This window comes from Marmota flaviventris, chromosome 12 (genome assembly GCF_047511675.1).
Source record: "Marmota flaviventris isolate mMarFla1 chromosome 12, mMarFla1.hap1, whole genome shotgun sequence".
Taxonomy (NCBI): domain Eukaryota; kingdom Metazoa; phylum Chordata; class Mammalia; order Rodentia; family Sciuridae; genus Marmota; species Marmota flaviventris.
The window spans coordinates 1,577,047-1,595,491 of record NC_092509.1 but is presented as its reverse complement, the minus strand read 5'-3'; the positions used below and the strand labels follow the sequence as shown (position 1 = coordinate 1,595,491).

Below are 18,445 nucleotides of genomic sequence, written 5' to 3'. Positions count from 1 at the left end.
GCCTCTGGGTAAATGTAGCAAGGTCCAGAAACTCAAAAAGAATTTTTTAAAAATCCCACACGCATCTGAGATATATCCAACTTGCATTAGAGGTTCATATTAGAAAGAATAATTAATTTCCAAGGGTGCTGGCAAATAATTAAGTCATTTTGTTGTTTTGGTTTGATTTTTTTCTAGCCTAGAACAATCTGTTCTACTCATGCCAAGAATAATAGACTCCCCCGCGCCCCCAGGCACAGGCAAGACGGGATCTTGTCAGTTAGTTGATCCCCCATACAGGGTCTGTGGCCAGGAGTCTCACCAGATCCCACCACCCACCACACCCTGTACCTATGTCCAATGCCCAGCCACAGAGAACACACGATCCACTTGGTGATGGTGAGGAGACTCCCCACAGCCCATCCAGTCTCCTTCCCAAGCAAGCTCAGGACCAGACACCTTCCATCAGCAGATGCCCCAGGCCAGGCTGCTTAGCTCAGGAGCTCTGGTTAATGCAGGCAGACCTTCTGCTGGCCTGGGAACCTCCATGCCATGCCCTCCCTCCCTGTCTGCAGCCTTACATCCAGAACAACTCCTTCACCACCACTGCACAGCCCTTCCCATCCTCCACCACCAAGAAAACCCCAGTTCTGCTCCTGGACCTTGCAGCCATCCACCTCCCTGTCCCCACCCATCTGTGGTCAGGTCCTGCCTGTTCCACATCCTCCCTGTGGGTAACTCAAGCCCAACCCCACCCAAGCCCCCAGGCCTGGCAGTTTGGGCTCCAGGCAACATAATGTCAGAGAATCCCTCTCCTGTTACCTCCTGCTCTCCCAGTAACCCTTCCTCCAGGTCTCTGTCTTAGCCACCTCAAACCCTCTATGGCCCTGAAGGTCTTCCAGATCATACAGGGATGAGCACAGCTGCACAGAGGAAGAGGAAGGCAAAAAGGATCATGGGAATAACATGTGTTCTGAAGATCCCCATATGTCACAAGCCATCCCCTCTCAACCTCTTCTTAACCAGGAAATGAGAAACTACACTGAATAGGGAATATCCTCACCACAAGGAAGACAATGGCGGCCCCTGGTCAGCCAGAAGAAACCCTCGCCCGTTCCTCACTACCGCCACAGGTGGCCCCTCGACATTTGGTCTCTCCAGCTTTGCTCACTATAGAGACATTGACTGGATCTGATTCTGACTCCTCACCACCCCAGCACATGATATGACACCACAGGTAGGTCCAGAGACAGCCCAAAAACCAGCCTGATGGATACAGCAGTCTTGTGGCAGAGAGGAGCTGTTCTCGGTGGGAGGAGGCAGGGGAGAGTGTGTGAACAGGGGCACAGGCAAGGCCACCTGGAATAGGGTCCAGGGTCAGGGGTGTTGAACTCTGAGCTGGGGTGGGGGAATCTCAAAGGTGGGTGAGGGAGATGGGGTTTGAGTAAGGGTCAGGCCTGAGCCAGGTGCCTGGGGGAGGGAGCTGGGGATGGAATCAGGGGTCTGGAGGGGAGTAGGGTTGGGGGAGCTGAGCTAGAGCACAAGGTGAATGAGAGGCCGGGCCCAGGAGGAGCCACAGTGAGCCGGGGCTGGTATGGGCTGGATAAGCTACAGTTCACAGGAAGTTTAGGCCTAAAATGCAACCAAATATTAGCAAGGTTTTAGCTTGTCTCCAGCAGGCCAGTGGCTTGTCCCTCCAAATGCTCCTCTGTTATCTTCTCCAGTGCTTTTCCAGTGCAGCCCCATCTCCGTGGCCTTGCATGCACACAATCCTGGCCAATGCACTGATTTATCTCCAGGAACACTGATGTCCAGGCTGGGAAACCCACAAAGGAGGGCAGGTACTGGGTACCTGGGGTGAAAACACCAGATGCCACAAGCCAGGGCCCCACAACTCTGGGGCAGGATGATGCTGAGGGTCCTTGCAAGGAAAATGGCGCCTGCTGGGCTGAGGGCCAGGAAGAGCTGCACCAGCTCTCTCAGGAACCTGAGACACAAAGAAGGTGGGAACCCGGTTCTGGAGGAAGAGCTGTGGGATGGTCAGTGACCCCTGAACATGCCTGCAGCAGTAAGGGGGCCCCCTCAGCAAAAGACACAATGAAACAGGACTGCAGCAAGTGTCCTCACTGGGCCCTGGGATTGCAACCCCCACACACACACCCAGGTGACTGATGGGTGCTAGGTGGTCCATCTGCATGGTTATAGCTGGTCCTCTGGGAACCCAGGCAGATCAGAAGGAGGGACTAGAGGAAGGGAAGCCATCCTGCTGGCCAGCTGCACTCCTCAATGTTGTCCACAGCTTGTCCTTCCTGACTCTGCTCTGGGCCAGATGCCACTCTCCTTGTCTCCTGGGACATGGGGGGTCTTCTGGTCCTTGCAGTGACTCACCTCAAGCATAGGATGGCCCTCATGACCTCCCACTGCCCTTCCCACACTTCTGCAAAGAGATCCTCACTAAAGTCCCCTGCACCTGCCCACCAGAGCAGACCATCTCTTCCCTGCTAGGAGCAGAGAACTGCAGGTCTCCCTCTCACCATGTCAGGCCTCCTGCTCCCTGGTGCTCTCAGTGCTCAGCTAAGGCTGGCGACCCCTACTGCTGAGGCACCTGCCCCACCTTTAGACAGACAGGTGGGACCCTCAGAGAAGAAGCAAGGGGTCCTGTGCCATCCTCCATGCAAGATTCAGGCTGGTGGGAGGCCGTGGCCTCTTGTGGCCTGGTCTCGTTAGCAGGTCACAGATTGCTAGGGACAGGGCTGGCAGTGCTCTCCTCCTGACCCCAGACTGGAAACCTCAACACAGCTGTCAACATAGGAATCTGTGCTGGCAAGTACAGTGCACTGCTGGGCTACAGCCCCATCCAGGGTCCCGTGTCGTTCCCAAGAAAGTCCAAATGAGAACACAGCACAATGGACAGAGAGGTGAGCCCTTCATACAGCTCCACGTGTTCAACTTCCAGAACAGTCTTTTTCCCTCAGAAGCTGCTCTTCCTCCTTTTTTTGATGTTCAATTTCCCTTTTTATTCTTGGTCCCTATCAAGTACCATGGAGGGGCCAGTTATACGTGCCCCTCCATCATTCTGAACTCAGAAGCATGTCAGCTGATCCAATGTGGATCTAATGTCTTCAGTAGAAAGACCAGCATCCCTTTGTTAGTTCAAGAGTTAACTATTTCAGTGTACCTGGCACCATGCTCAGAAAGGCCCTTTAAGGACCAACTCTGTTCCTGGCCTCAGTGGCATCCTGTCAGTGGCAGCTGCTTTGAGAGCAGGTATTCGCTTTGCACATTTGCAAAAATAAAAACTGACTGTGCTGTGCAATCAAGTATTCAAAATACCTAGCAATTTGCTTAGTTTACACTCATTCAGTCACCAGGAACCTCGACTTTTACTGTGAGGGAAATCATGGCTGGCAAGGGATATGAATGGAACACACATTTGCAAATCAAGCCCAGTAACATACATGCTGTTCTTTCAAATGACTAAATGCAAACATAAAAGAAACAAATCACTCAGCAACCAACATCATCAAAGAGATCCCACGTCAGTGCCAGGGAGAAGCCAGAGTTCACCTGCTCACAGTTTTCTGAAACACGCTCCAAGCAGGGCCCATTGACTTCTGGCCCACTTCTCACTCCCCAGTTCCCAAATCCCTCTTTAAGAGAGCTGTACATTCACTAGGATCACTCCCTCCCAAGCCGATGGCACCATGGGACTCATTATGCCTATGTTACTGACAGTTAGCTGTCACAAGCCATTGCTGCCACTGATTTACCCTGGCTTCAGCTCTATTATTTGAAGTTACACCTGCCCCTCCATCTTTTTGAAATCAGAAGCATGCCAGCTGATCAAATTCTCCCAATATCCACCTGCAAATTTTCTAATACCTGAACCAATGTCCTAAGTGAAATAAAGCCTATGCTGTATCCAAATTGCAAAAGTGAGGCTATGAAAGTCAGACCAATTCTGTTTTCTTTTCCTTAAAGAGGCACAATGAATTAACAGCTATAGCTTTATGAAAAAAAAAAAAAAAGAAAATTAAAAAAAAGAAAAGAAAAAAAAACACCAAGTAAAATGTATGCTATAGCAATTTAAAATGCATTATTGGTCAGAAAAGGAGAGGCAATCCTAGACTGACTCACCAGCTGACTCTTCAACCAAGGATAGAGTCGTTTGTTTTTTGAACTTGAATGTTAATTCCAGCTTTATTCATAAAGGCCTCAAGCTGGACACAACAAAATGTCCGTTAAAAGATTGATAGAGCCAGGTGCACTAGTGAATGCCTGTAATCCCAGCAAATGGGGAGACTAAGGCAGGAGGATGACAAGTTCAAGGTCAGGTTTTGCAACTTAGCTAGGCCCTTAGCAACTTGGTCAAAATAAAAAACAGAAAGGGCTGGGGATGCAGCTCAGTGGTAAAACCTGGGTTCAATCCCAGATCCCCAGTAGCAAACCAACCAACCAATAAATAAATAAATAAACAAGGTGAGATATCTCCACACAATGGATTTTGTTAAACGATAAAAAGCAATGAACTACTTGCTGAAATGACAGGGATGGGATTTCACAAATATTAGGCTCAGTGAAGAAACCAGACTTGATGTACAACCTACCAAACAATTCCATTTACATAAAAATAACAACATAAAAATAACCACATAAACGTTATTTGTTTTCAACCTGTAAGATCAAATTCTAAAACTGAGATAATAAACACCATGACAAAGTTAAGGAAATGTCGTTAAGCTCATCACTGGAAAAGGAGTAAAGACAAGGACAGTGGATGTGGAGAGGAGAAGGGAACAGGTTAGGAAGGTCCTTACCAGTCAAAAAATGCTGGCTACAATTGATGGATTGATGGAAAGGAGTTGATGTTGAAATAAAATATATTATACAAGGAACTAAAACATACACAGGCAGAATTATGGGTGGATGTGTCTGACTGGAGCCAGGGAAAAGTAAGGTAGTAGCAAAAAACTCCATCTGTCACAGCAAGGAACCCTAAGTATTGTCCTGAAGGGATAAACCAAGACAGGTCACTAGAGCAGGCTGCATACCGGCAGCCAGGGACCACAGACAGGGAAAGGAGAAGTGGTCACAAGCGATGGCCCTAAACAGCAGACAGGTGGGCTGAGGTCAGAAAGAGTAACGGCCGCTTTCACTCCCAGCCCCTATGGACTCTCTGTTCTATCACATGCACATACCATCTTAACAAAAATGAGGAAGAGAAAAAGTAGAATACTAAAAAGAATAAAAACACAAACAAATTGGGGGGGGGGAAAGAGAGCAGGTGGTCCAGAATAAGACCCTTCCTTTAAAGGCACATATGTGTTCTAGGAATAATCTGGACAACAGATGAAATATTTCATCAACATTGCTGGAAAAGTGAATGATTGAGCAAGACACATACCATGAATCAAAATATAAAAAAAAGGACTAAAACGTTAAAGGCAAAAATTAATGTTAGCACACATCAATATCCTAAGGCATCTGCTGATCATGAGATGAGGAAGGATCTCAAAAGCATAAAAACAATGAATGAAATGCCAATAAATACACAAATGTATTTAACTGCATAAAGCACAATATTCACTTATATCAAAAAAATCATAAGCAGCTGGGTGCAGTGACACATGCCTGTAATTCCAGCAATTTGGGAGGCTGAGGCAGGAAGATTCCAAGTTCAAAGCCAGTCTCAGCAACTTAGCAAGGCCCTAAGTAACTTTGCGAGACTCTGTTTCAAAGTAAAAAATAAAAAGGGCTGGGGATGTGGCTCAGTGGTTAAGCACCTCTGGGTTCAATCCCTGGTAGAAAAAAAAAATCATGAGCAAAACCAGGTATGGTAGGTACACCTGTAATCCCAGCTACTCGGGCAGCCAAGACAGGAGGATTCCAAGACTGAGGACACCCTGAAAAACTTAGCTAGACCCTGCCCCAAAATAAAAAGTCAAAAAGGCTGGACACTTGCTTAGCACACATGAGGTGCTTAGTTCAATCCCTAATACTGTGAAAAAATCATAAGCCAAACTAAAAGGCAATCAAAAATCAGCAATCAAAATTAATAACATAAAGTTTATTTAAATATCAACAAAATATATTGAATATTAACATGAAAACACCAAGAATACAGTTTTTCAAATGAGTAAAGAACAGAAAACCCCCAAATTAGCTAAGAGCTAATAAATATGTGAACTATGTAGAACCTCACTAATAAGCAAAGTCATGTAAATAACACTATTAACAGGAAACCAGATACTAAACAGTAAGAATCATACTTTAGAACTTCACAGAAAACTGATCACTCAATCAGCAGTGCTGGACTAACACCTGGCCATATGGGCAAGGGTGAGGTTGGATCTCCACCTCATCTCTTATGCCAAAATGAATCATTGAATACACAACAACACTGGAAGAAAATGTAGATGATGACTTGGATAAACTTGGCTTAGCAAAAGCAACTGAAGCATGATAACACAGCCAGAGACCACAAAGAATAAGACAGATAAATCTGACTCTACAAAAATTCAAACCTTCTCAGCAAAACACTGGAAAACAGACCAGGGACTTTCTCTTTCAGCCATAAGACACTAGCTTCAATCAGACCCTCTGCCACTGAGATCAAGTAACAGCACTGACTCCACTTGTTAAATACCCATTCAGAGGCATCGCATTTCCAACACAACCAGGTCTCACAGCCCCCTGCCCAGGAATAAGGTCACATCCTGAAGATGGGCTGCCATTCTGGTCACTATCCTCAGGTGGCATTTGTGAATTCACATGGCTGTGAGGCTCAGAAACCACACAGAGAGCAGCAGGGAAGCATCAGAGCTCGGCTGAGCCTCCAGAGAGACAGTCTGAAGATCAGGGAGTTCACGGCTGCATGTGCAATACATGGCATACATTATTTTGTGCTAGGTTTTTATCCTATTATTTTAAAACCCATTTCAATTTCAAATAATAATTATAGCAACTATTTTAAAACTGGACAATATGTTATAGAAGAAATGTGTTTATTATAGATGCAATGTTTTTAAATAACTCCATATAAGCATATAAACTATATAAATTAAAAATGAAAATTTATTTTCTCTTGTTCCCTAGTCTCACAGATTTACACATTCTTAACTTTATTTGTTTTGAATACTAAAATTTAAGAGATAATTTCATCTGTCTTTTGATTCATTACCATTAGAAATCATTGATGCTCCATTAAAAATGATAATTTACATAGTTCATTTGAGCTCCATTTTTCTTTCTCCTGCTCCTTCAATTTTCCCTGGCTACACAATTTTTAATAATATTGTTTTAAAATCTTTTAATAGACACCAATTTTTTAGGTGATCTAATTAATATCTGGTTCTTGACATGTCTTATTTAGGTGGTATCTAGTGATCCTTGATCATGAAAGCTTTATACACAAGTGCCAATTTTTATTTATGAACATTTACTTTATATGATGGGGCTACATTGCTATACAATTACAGTAAGTTTTGTATTTTCTTTCTATAAATTGATTACTTATAAAATGGATAAAATGTGATAATTTTGGTATGTATGTATTATTTAAGTAATAAAGCATGTAGTGCAGGGCTGGGGATGTGGCTCAAGTGGTAGTGTGCTCGCCTTGCATGCCTGCGGCCCGGGTTCGATCCTCAGCACCACATGCAAACAAAGATGTTGTGTCCGCCAATAACTAAAAAATAAATATTAAAAATAATTCTCTCTCTCTCTCTCTTAAAAAAAGCATGTAGTGCAATTGGTCTCAAGAAGGAAATGCAATTCAATTAATAAATAATTTCTGAATAAAAAGAAAATCTTAATATTCGAGGTTTAGTAGACATTCTTTTTAATTTCATTTTCCATTCCCTTGCATGTGAATTTTCAATGCAGTTTTCTGATATAACGTTATTTAAATCTTGAGGATATCAGGCGAACTTTTAAATCACATTGAAAATTTTCATACATATCTCCATTTCTTATTTTGAAATCCTCCTTAGGACAAATTGAGGGAGTAGAATGAATCAAATACTGTTTGCAAATACCTTTCATACTCAGTCTACATATTACTGAATCATATTAAAAACAGTTTAAGCAAAGATGCTTCTAGAAATAAATACATGTAACAGTTTATCACCTTGCTCCCAGCATTTGATTTCTGTTGAAAAATATTGGCTATATTAGAGAATATGTTATTTCAAGTTTATATTGTATTTACATACCAAGTATGAGTGACTATTGGAGATGACAAGGGGAGTGACTTTTGGTAAATGTATTTACTGTAACTTTCCCTTTGGTATTTCCCTTCACAATTGTAATATTCATTTTGAGAATATTATATAAATCCTAGTGATGTCAGAGGATTAAAAGCAGAAGCTAACTTCTGTTGAAATTGTAATAATTTAAAAGATAATTTCATCTATTTTTGATTCACTACCTTTAGACGCCATTGATGCCCCATTAAAAATTGTAATTAACATTCTTCATTTGAGCTCCATTTTAACATTCTCCATTGCAATTAACATACTTCATTTGAGCTCCAACTATAATAAAATAGAAAGCTAATACTCACCAAGGAAAAATCATGAGTGATAATATTATGCCTACTCTTTACATTTATTTCATTACTAAAACCTATGTCACTTCTTTTAATAATGTTTATATTATACGTCAAATTGCTGAGCAGCCATGCCTACTTCGATATCCATCATGCATCACAATCTCAGTATTCTAAACAAAACTTGTCATCTTCTAGTAGGTTTTTTCTTCTTTTAGATTCTCTGTCCCAATGACATAGTTATCAAAATAATTTTCTATAAAGCCCCTATGTGTCCTTGACACTTAACCTCAGACAATCATCTATCTCAAGTTCAAGAAATTCTACTACTAAATAATTTCCAAATCTATCTCTTCTATTTTAGTTGCTAGTGTTTTACTCCAGGACCTAATAAATGTTTTTTCAGAATCAGTGCAATAACATTTTAAAAGTAGTCTCTCCTCTTATTTTGTTTCACTTAATAAATATTCCATATTGCAGCAAAACTAATCTTTCCAAACTAGAATGAGATTGTGCTTTACTGCTTCTTTACAAATTCAAGGTAATTTAAAATGCATTACCATCATTCATTTGGTTCTTCATGATCTGTAGACTGGCTATGTTTACTGTGTACCAATTTCCAGGACACTATAATCCACCCCACCCCAAAATATTACTTTCTGCCTAATGAATCTGATAAACTCTCACAGGTAAGTTTGTGTTTTATTATACTTCAACCAAGTTTAAACAAAAATCTACTCTACAATCTTCTTCATCTTGTTTAGGATCATTATTCTTGTGATTTAAAAGGAAAATGATTTTATACATTTCACTTTTTGCATCTGGTGCAAAAAAATTGGTTTGATGCCTGCAGTTACAATGTAAATTGGCTTTCCATATTTTCATTCTTTCTAAATGAGCTGAGAAAAGCAAACATGGTGAACTTCTTAGAGAAAAAAACACCTAGTTTTCATTTATCTAATGCAACCAATTTATTGTAAAATAATTTCAGGACAGAATTTCTTGATAAGGAATTTTACCCTCGAAAGTCAATCACAAAAATACATCAGTGAAGGAAGCACCTGCCTATCAAGAAGCTGTTCTATATTTTCTTTCTATTATAACACATTTCTCTGAAAGAAACTTTTTAGCAACCCTAAATATTATTATTGCATACAATACCATCTCCATTAAGTTTATTATGAAGTACCATATGTTTTAGTTTGGTCTTTTAAAGCAAAGAGAAGAGTACTTTTTTTTTAAAGTAATGTTTTTATAAAGTAAACTTATGAGCAATTAAATTTAATTTTGTATTTTATTTTCAAATATTGACAATTCTTGTTTCTCAAGAATTATATATTTTTTTTTTTCATTTTTAAAATAACCCAGGGAAAAAGTGTATGTAGTGGGGCTAAATACTTTACTCGGAGTATGTAAACACAACTCTAGAGTTCTTTTTTTTTTTTTTTTTTTAGAAGTAACATTTTTATTTGTATGTTTAGATTATTATACGTGGTCCCAGAAAATAATATTTAGAAGAAATCTTGAGTAACATCATAAGTAAGCTTGAACTAATATATGAACAACTCAATAAAGAGACAGTGGCTATTTTCTGGGGCTCATGGGACATTTTCAAATGTCAACCATGTGTTAAAGCACACATATGCCAAGCCAACTCAGAATCATTTCATACATGGCATCCTCTTAGTGTAATGTAATAATGTCATAAATCAATAGTAATATAGATTGTCAAATGATTTTGTCTATCTAAAAAAAACATTCCAAGTAACCCATAGGTTAAGGTGAAATCATGAGGAAGATTATGAGATATTTAGAGATGGACAGCAGAGGAGGCACCACAGGGCAGTAGTCATGCCACAGCCCCAGACAGTATGGATGGGATACTTAGAACCCCCAAGACAGCCATCAGGTAAGGAGGAAAAATCAAAAGAAAGAGGATTAACTTTTCAAGAGGAAAACCTAGAAATAGAGCAAGATAGTAAATGTGTGGTGGGGGCAGAAAGAATGACATTTAGAGGAAAATATCCATGAAAGAGAGCAACATTAACAATCAAAAACTCAGTGGGGTGTGGGAGGAAGCAATATTTTCAAAGTTTTTCTTTAAGAGAGGTCTTTATAGTATTGATCAAAGTATATATATATATATATATATATATATATATATATATATATATATATATATACACACACACACACACACACACACACACACATAAGTACATAAACACAGAGAGAAATAATTCATAAGTTTATGAAGTTGGAGCCCTACCTCACACCATATATAAAACAACTCAAAATAGGTTGCACCTAAAATGTAAGATCTAAACACATAAAACTCTTAGAAAAACATAGGCATGAATTTTCCTGTGTTTGGAATAGAGAATGATTTCTTAGATCTGACATCAAAAACACAAGTGACAACAACAAAAAAGTAAATTGGACTTTATCCAAATGGAAAACTTGTGTACCATGAAGGACATCATCACAAAAGTGTACGGGGCTGGGACGTAGCTCAGTGGTACAGTGCTCACCTAGAAAGTGTGAGGCTCTGTGTTCAAAACCCAGTACTGAAAATAAGAGAAAGAAAGAAAGAGAAAAATAACTGATAGCCATTGAATGGGGGGATATTTGTAAATTTTATATGATGGATTTATATCTTTAATGTATTAATGTATTAATATATAAAGAATTCTTGCAATGCAAAAATAAACAGGCAACCCAATTAAATATTGGGCAAAAAATCTGACAGATAATTCTCAAAAGAATTTATACAAATGATTATTAAATATAAAGAGAAGATCAGCATCATGAGTCATCTGGGAATTGCAAATCAAAGCTGCAATGAGATACTACTTCACATCTATTAAGGTGGCTGTCACCAAAACCAGATAATAAGTACAAGTGAGGATGTAAAGAAAGTTGACCCCATGCACTGCAGATGGGATTGTACAATTTTGCAACCTCTTTGGAAAAGAGTTTGGCAATTCCTCAAAGGATTAAAAATAGAGTTAAAATAGATACCATAGGGATTTACCCCAGAGAAATGAAAGCCCACTAAATTAAAACTGTTGCACCAACTTTCACAGCAGCATTATCCATAGTAGCAAAAATGTGGCAACAACTTGAATGTCCATCAACCTATGAATGGATACATAAATGCGGTCTATCCATATAATGGAACATTCTTTTTTTTTTCCTTCAATTTTTATTGTTGGTTGTTCAAAACATTACATAGTTCTTGATATATCATATTTCACACTTTGATTCAAGTGGGTTATGAACTCCCATTTTTACCCCGTATACAGATTGCAGCATCACATCGGTTACACATCCACTGTTTTACATATTGCTATACTAGTGTCTGTTGTATTCTGCTGCCTTTCCTATCCTCTACTATCCCCCATCCCCTCCCCTCCCCTCCCATCTTCTCTTTCTACCCCATCTACTACAATTCATTTCTACCCCTTGTTTTTTTTCCCCTTTCCCCTCACTTCCTCTTGTATGTAATTTTGTATAACCATGAGGGTCTCCTTCCATTTCCATGCAATTTCCCTTCTCTCTCCTTTTCCCTACCACCTCTCATCCCTGTTTAATGTTAATCTTCTTCTAATGCTCTTCCTCCCAACTCTGTTCTTAGTTACTCTCCTTATACCAAAGAAAACATTTGTCATTTGTTTTTTTTAGGGATTGGCTAGCTTCACTTAGCATAATCTGCTCTAATGCCATCCATTTCCCTGCAAATTCTATGATTTTGTCATTTTTTAATGCAGAGTAATACTCCATTGTGAATAAATGCCACATTTTTTTTATCCATTCATCTATTGAAGGGCATCTAGGTTGGTTCCACAGTCTTGCTATTGTGAATTGTGCTGCTATGAACATCGATGTAGCAGTGTCCCTGTAGCATGCTCTTTTTAGGTCTTTAGGGAATAGACCGAGAAGGGGAATAGCTGGGTCAAATGGTGGTTCCATTCCCAGCTTTCCAAGAAATCTCCATACTGCTTTCCAAATTAGCTGCACCAATTTGCAGTCCCACCAGCAATGTACAAGTGTACACTTTTCCCCACATCCTCACCAGCACTTGTTGTTTGACTTCATAATGGCTGCCAATCTTACTGGAGTGAGATGGTATCTTAGGGTGGTTTTGATTTGCATTTCTCTGACTGCTAGAGATGGTGAGCATTTTTTCATGTACTTATTGATTGATTGTATGTCCTCCTCTGAGAAATGTCTGTTCAGGTCCTTGGCCCATTTGTTGACTGGGTTATTTGTTTTCTTATTGTTTAATTTTTTGAGTTCTTTGTATACTCTAGATATTAGGGCTCTATCTGAAGTGTGAGGAGTTAAGATTTGTTCCCAGGATGTAGGCTCCCTATTTACCTCTCTTATTGTTTCTTTAGCTGAGAAAAAACTTTTCAGTTTGAGTAAGTCCCATTTGTTGATTCTACTTATTAACTCTTGTGCTATGGGTGTCCTATTGAGGAATTTGGAGCCCGACCCCACAATATGTAGATCGTAGCCAACTTTTTCTTGTATCAGACGCCATGTCTCTGATTTGATATCAAGCTCCTTGATCCATTTTGAGTTAACTTTTGTGCATGGCGAGGGAAAGGGATTCAGTTTCATTTTTTGCATATGGATTTCCAGTTTTCCTAGCCCCATTTGTTGAAGATGCTATCCTTCCTCCATTTCATGCTTTTAGCCTCTTTATCAAATATAAGATAGTTGTAGTTTTGTGGATTGGTTTCTGTGTCCTCTATTCTGTACCATTGGTCCACCCACCTGTTTTGGTACCAGTACTATGCTGTTTTTGTTACTATTGCTCTGTAGTATAGTTTGATGTCTGGTATTGCTATACCGCCTGATTCACACTTCCTGCTTAGAGTTGTTTTTGCTATTCTGGGTCTTTTATTTTTCCATATGAATTTCATGATTGCTTTCTCTAATTCTACAAGAAATGCCATTGGGATTTTGATTGGCATTGCATTGAACCTATAGAGAACTTTTGGTAATATCACCATTTTGATGATGTTAGTTCTGCCTATCCATGAACAGGGTATATTTTTCCATCTTCTAAGATCTTCTATTTCTCTCTTTAGGGTTCTGTAGTTTTCATTGTATAAGTCTTTCACCTCTTTTGTTAGGTTGATTCCCAAGTATTTTATTTTCTTTGAGGATATTGTGAATGGAGTGGTTGTCCTCATTTCCATTTCAGAGGATTTGTCGCTGATATACAGGAATGCCTTTGATTTATGCATGTTGATTTTATATCCTGCTACTTTGCTGAATTCATTTAGTAGCTCTAATAGTTTCTTTGTAGACCCTTTTGGGTCTGCTAGGTATATAATGATGTTATCTGCAAACAGTGATTATTTAAGTTCTTCTTTTCCTATTTTTATGCCTTTAATTTCTTCGTCTGTCTAATTGCTCTGGCCAGTGTTTTGAGAACTTTGTTGAACAGAAGTGGTGAGAGAGGGCATCCCTGTCTTGTTCCAGATTTTAGAGGGAATTCCTTCAATTTTTCGCCGTCAGAATGATGCTAGCCTCAGGCTTAGCGTAGATTGCTTTTACAATATTGAGGTATGTTCCTGTTATCCCTAGTTTTTCTAGAGTTTTGAACATAAAGGGATGCTGTACTTTGTCAAATGCTTTTTCTGCATCTATCGAGATGATCATATGGTTCTTATCTTTAAGTCTATTGATGTGGTGAATAACATTTATTGATTTCCGTATATTGAACCAGCCTTGCATCCCAGGGATGAATCCTACTTGATCATGGTGCACAATTTTTTTGATATGTTTTTGTATCCGACTCGCCAGAATTTTATTGAAGATTTTTGCATCTAGGTTCATTAGAAATATTGGTCTGTAGTTTTCTTTCTTTGAAGTGTCTTTGTCTGGTTTAGGAATCAGGGTGATGTTGGCCTCGTAGAATGAATTTGGAAGTTCTCCCTCTTTTTCTATTTCCTGAAATGGCTTGAAAAGTATTGGTATTAGTTCCTCTTTAAAGGTTTTGTAAAACTCTGCTGTATACCCATCCGGTCCTGGGCTTTTCTTAGTTCGTAGTCTTTTGATGGTTTCTTATATTTCTTCCATTGATATTGGTCTGTTTAGGTTGTCTATATCCTCCTGACTCAATCTGGGCAGATCATATGACTTAAGAAATTTATTGATGTCTTCACTGTCTTCTATTTTATAGGAGTATGAGGATTCAAAATAATTTCTGATTATCTTCTGTATTTCTGAAGTGTCTGTTGTGATATTGCCTTTTTCATCCCGTATGCTAGTAATTTGAGTTCTCTCTCTTCTTCTCTTCATTAGTATGGCTAAGGGTCTGTCGATCTTATTTATTTTTTCAAAGAACCAACTTTTAGTTTTGTCAATTTTTTCAATTGTTTCTTTTGTTTCGATTTCATTAATTTCAGCTCTGATTTTAATTATTTCATGACTTCTACTTCTTTTGCTGTTGTTTTGCTCTTCTTTTTCTAGGATTTTGAGATGAAGTATGAGGTCATTTATTTGTTGTTTTTTTCTCTTTTTAAGGAATGAACTCCAAGCAATGAATTTTACTCTTAGAACTGCTTTCAATGTGTCCCATAGATTCTGATATGTTGTATCTGTGTTTTCATTTATCTCTAAGAATTTTTTAATTTCCTCCTTGATGTCTTCTATAACCCATTGATCATTCAGTAACCTATTGTTCATTCTCCAAGTGATGCATGATTTTTCCTTCCTTCTTTTATCGTTATTTTCAGATTCATTCCATTATGATCAGATAAGATGCATGGTATTATCTCTACTCCTTTATACTGTCTAAGAGTTGCCCTGTGACATAATATATGATCTTTTTTTGAGAAAGATCCATGTGCTGCTGAGAAAAATGTGTAACTGCTTGATGTTGGGTGGCATATTCTATATATGTCAATTAAGTCTAGGTTATTAATTGTGTTATTGAGTTCTATAGTTTCTTTATTCAACTTTTATTTGGAAGATCTGTCCAGTCATGAGAGAGGTGTGTTGAAGTCTCCCATAATTATTGTATGGTGGTCTATTAGACTCTTTAACTTGAGAAAGGTTTGTTTGCTGAACATAGCTGCACCATTGTTTGGGGCATATATATTTATGATTGTTATGTCTTGTTGGTGTATGGTTCCCTTGAGCAGTATGTTCCCTCTTTATCCCTTTTGATTAGCTTTGGCTTGAAATCTATTTTATTTGATATGAGTATGGACACTCCTGCTTGTTTCCGAAGTTAATATGAGTGATATGATTTTTCCCAACCTTTCACCTTCAGCCTATGTATGTCTTTTCCTATCAAGTGCGTCTCCTGTAGGCAGCATATTGTTGGGTCTTTTTTTGTGATCCATTCTACTAGCCTGTGTCTCTTAATTGGTGAGTTTAAGCCTTTAACATTTAGGGTTATCATTGAGATATGGATTGTTCTTCCATCCATATTTGTTTATTTATGTTACTTAACATGGTTTGTTTTTCCTCTTTGATTATTTTTCCCCCTTTACTGTACTACCTCCCACTGTTGGTTTTCATTGTTATTTTCCATTTCCTCTTCCTGTAGTGTTTTGCTGAGGATGTTTTGAAGAGATGGTTTTCTATCTGCAAATTCTTTTAACTTTTGTTTATCGTGGAAGGTTTTAATTTCATCTTCCATCCTGAAGCTTAATTTCACTGTATACACAATTCTTGGTTGGAACCCATTTTCTTTCAGCGTTTGAAATATGTTATTCCAGGATCTTCTAGCTTTCAGAGTCTGTGTTGAAAGATAAGCTGTTATCCTGATTGGTTTACCCCTAAATGTAATCTTTTTCCTTTCTCTTGTAGCTTTTAAAATTCTCTCCTTATTCTGTATGTTGGGCATCTTCATTATAATGTGTCTAGGTGTGGATCTCTTATGATTTTGCTGATTCAGCGTCCTGTAGGCTTCTAGGATTTGGGATTCTGTCTCATTCTTCAAGTCTGGGAAGTTTTCTCATATTATTTCATTGAACAGATTGCTCATTCCTTTGGTTTGGACCTCTATACCTTCCTGTATCCCAATGACTCTTAAGTTTGGTCTCTTTATGTTATCCCATATTTCTTGGATGTTCTTCTCATGGTTTCTTAACAGTCTTGCTGAGCTGTCTATGTTCTTTTCAAGTTGAAATACTTTGTCTTCATTGTTTGATGTTCTATCTTCTCAGTGTTCTACTCTGCTGGTAGTATTCTCAATTGAGTTTTTAAGTTGGTTTATTGCTTCCTGCATTTCTAGGATTTCTGTTTGTTTGTTTTTTATAACCTCTATCTCCCTGTATAGTTGATCTTTTGCTTCTTGGATTTGTTTATTTAATTCATTGTTGAAGTGATCTTTCATTGTCTTATTTTGCTGTCTAATGTCTTCCTTGAGACTCCAGATCATCTGAAGCTTGTATATCCTGAATTCTTTACTGACATTCCATCTGCTGCAGATATTACCTCTTCTAACGTTGAGTTGACCTGCATTCCTTGTGGTCCTTTCTTTCCTTGTCTTTTCACACTGCTTGCATTTCTTTCTGCTTGGTGAACCTGTTGTGTTATTGAATTTTCCCCCTATATATTTATATTGCTCTTGTATAGTTGCAAAGTCTCCCTCGCAGGTGTGGGCGGCTCTCTGCCCCTCCTCCAATTGGGGCAATGTGCCTACCATGCCGGCAGGCCACTGGGCCTGTTCTGCCAGTCGGTAGCAGGTCCGCCTACCTTGCAGGCGCAGGCGGTGGCTCTGCCCCTCCGCGGGCCACTGGGCCTGTTCTGCTGGTCGGTCGTAGGTCTGCCTACCTTGCAGGCATGGTCGGCGGCTCTGCCCCTCCCCCAACCAGGGAGATGTGTCTACCACGCTGGTGGGCTGCTGGGCCTGTGCTGCTGGTGGGTCACATGTCCGCCTAACTTGCAGGCGTGGGCAGCGGTTCAGCGGTTCTGCCCCTCCGCGGTCCACTGGGCCTGTTTTGTTGGTGGTCGCAGGTCCGCCTTCCTTGCAGGCACAGGCGGTGGCTCTGCCCCTCCTCGGTCCACTGGGCCTGTTCTGCCAGTCCATCGCAGGTCCGCCTACCTTATAGGCATGGGCAGCAGCTCTGTCCCTCCCCCAACCAGGGCAATGTGTCTACCACGCTGGCGGACCGCTGGGCCTGTCCTTCTTGTGTGTCGCAGGTCTGCCTATCTTGCAGGCACGGGCAGCGGCTCTGCCCCTCCGCGGATTGCTGGGCCTGCTCTGCAGGTGAGTCACAGGTACGCCTATCTTGCATGTGCGGGCAGAGGCTCTGCCCCTCCTTGGGTTGCTGGGCCTGTTCTGCAGGTGGGTCGCATGTCTGCCTACTTTGCAGGCGCGGGCGGTGGCTCTGCCCCCTGTGGGCCGCTGGGCCTGTTTTGTCGGTGGTCGCAGGTCTGTCTCTCTACAGTTCTTTTAAAGTCTATCTTCTTTAATATAAATTCATTAGTCTTTTAATTCAATCAAATTTCAAAGATGTCAGAGCATAATTTTAATCAAACTGCATGCAAATTGAACTGAACTTCCGATTGAATCCCAAGAACTACCAACTAAAATTACTCATCTGGTTAAAAGCTGAGCTCAATGTCCAGCACGTGGAAAGCATTTACTGAATGATGAATACAACCATTATTAGTATGTGCAACTTGGCAACCACTACCACTGCTACTTGATGACCAAGGAAGAAGATAAGAAAAAGGAGAGAAAATATGAAGAAAAGGGAGGAAACAGTGATGGCAGAAAATAAAAGAAAGAAAAAAAATGTAAGAAGCAGGGTGAGGAACAAGAAGGAAAAGGGAATCAGGGATAGTAAAAGGGGACAAGAAGAGAGGAGACAAGAAGTAGTACAGTCAGTGTTTCTTGAGACAAGTTGTTTTGGGGATGAGGAGAATTTACAAAATTTAAAG

The 18,445-nt window shown here is 39.9% G+C and overlaps 1 pseudogene; it reads right to left on the bottom strand.

Moving 5' to 3' along the window:
* LOC139707874 (growth factor receptor-bound protein 14-like) overlaps window positions 1–17,588 on the bottom strand; it is a 57,118-nt pseudogene extending 39,530 nt beyond the window's left edge.
* Window positions 17,589–18,445: the final 857 nt, after the last annotated feature.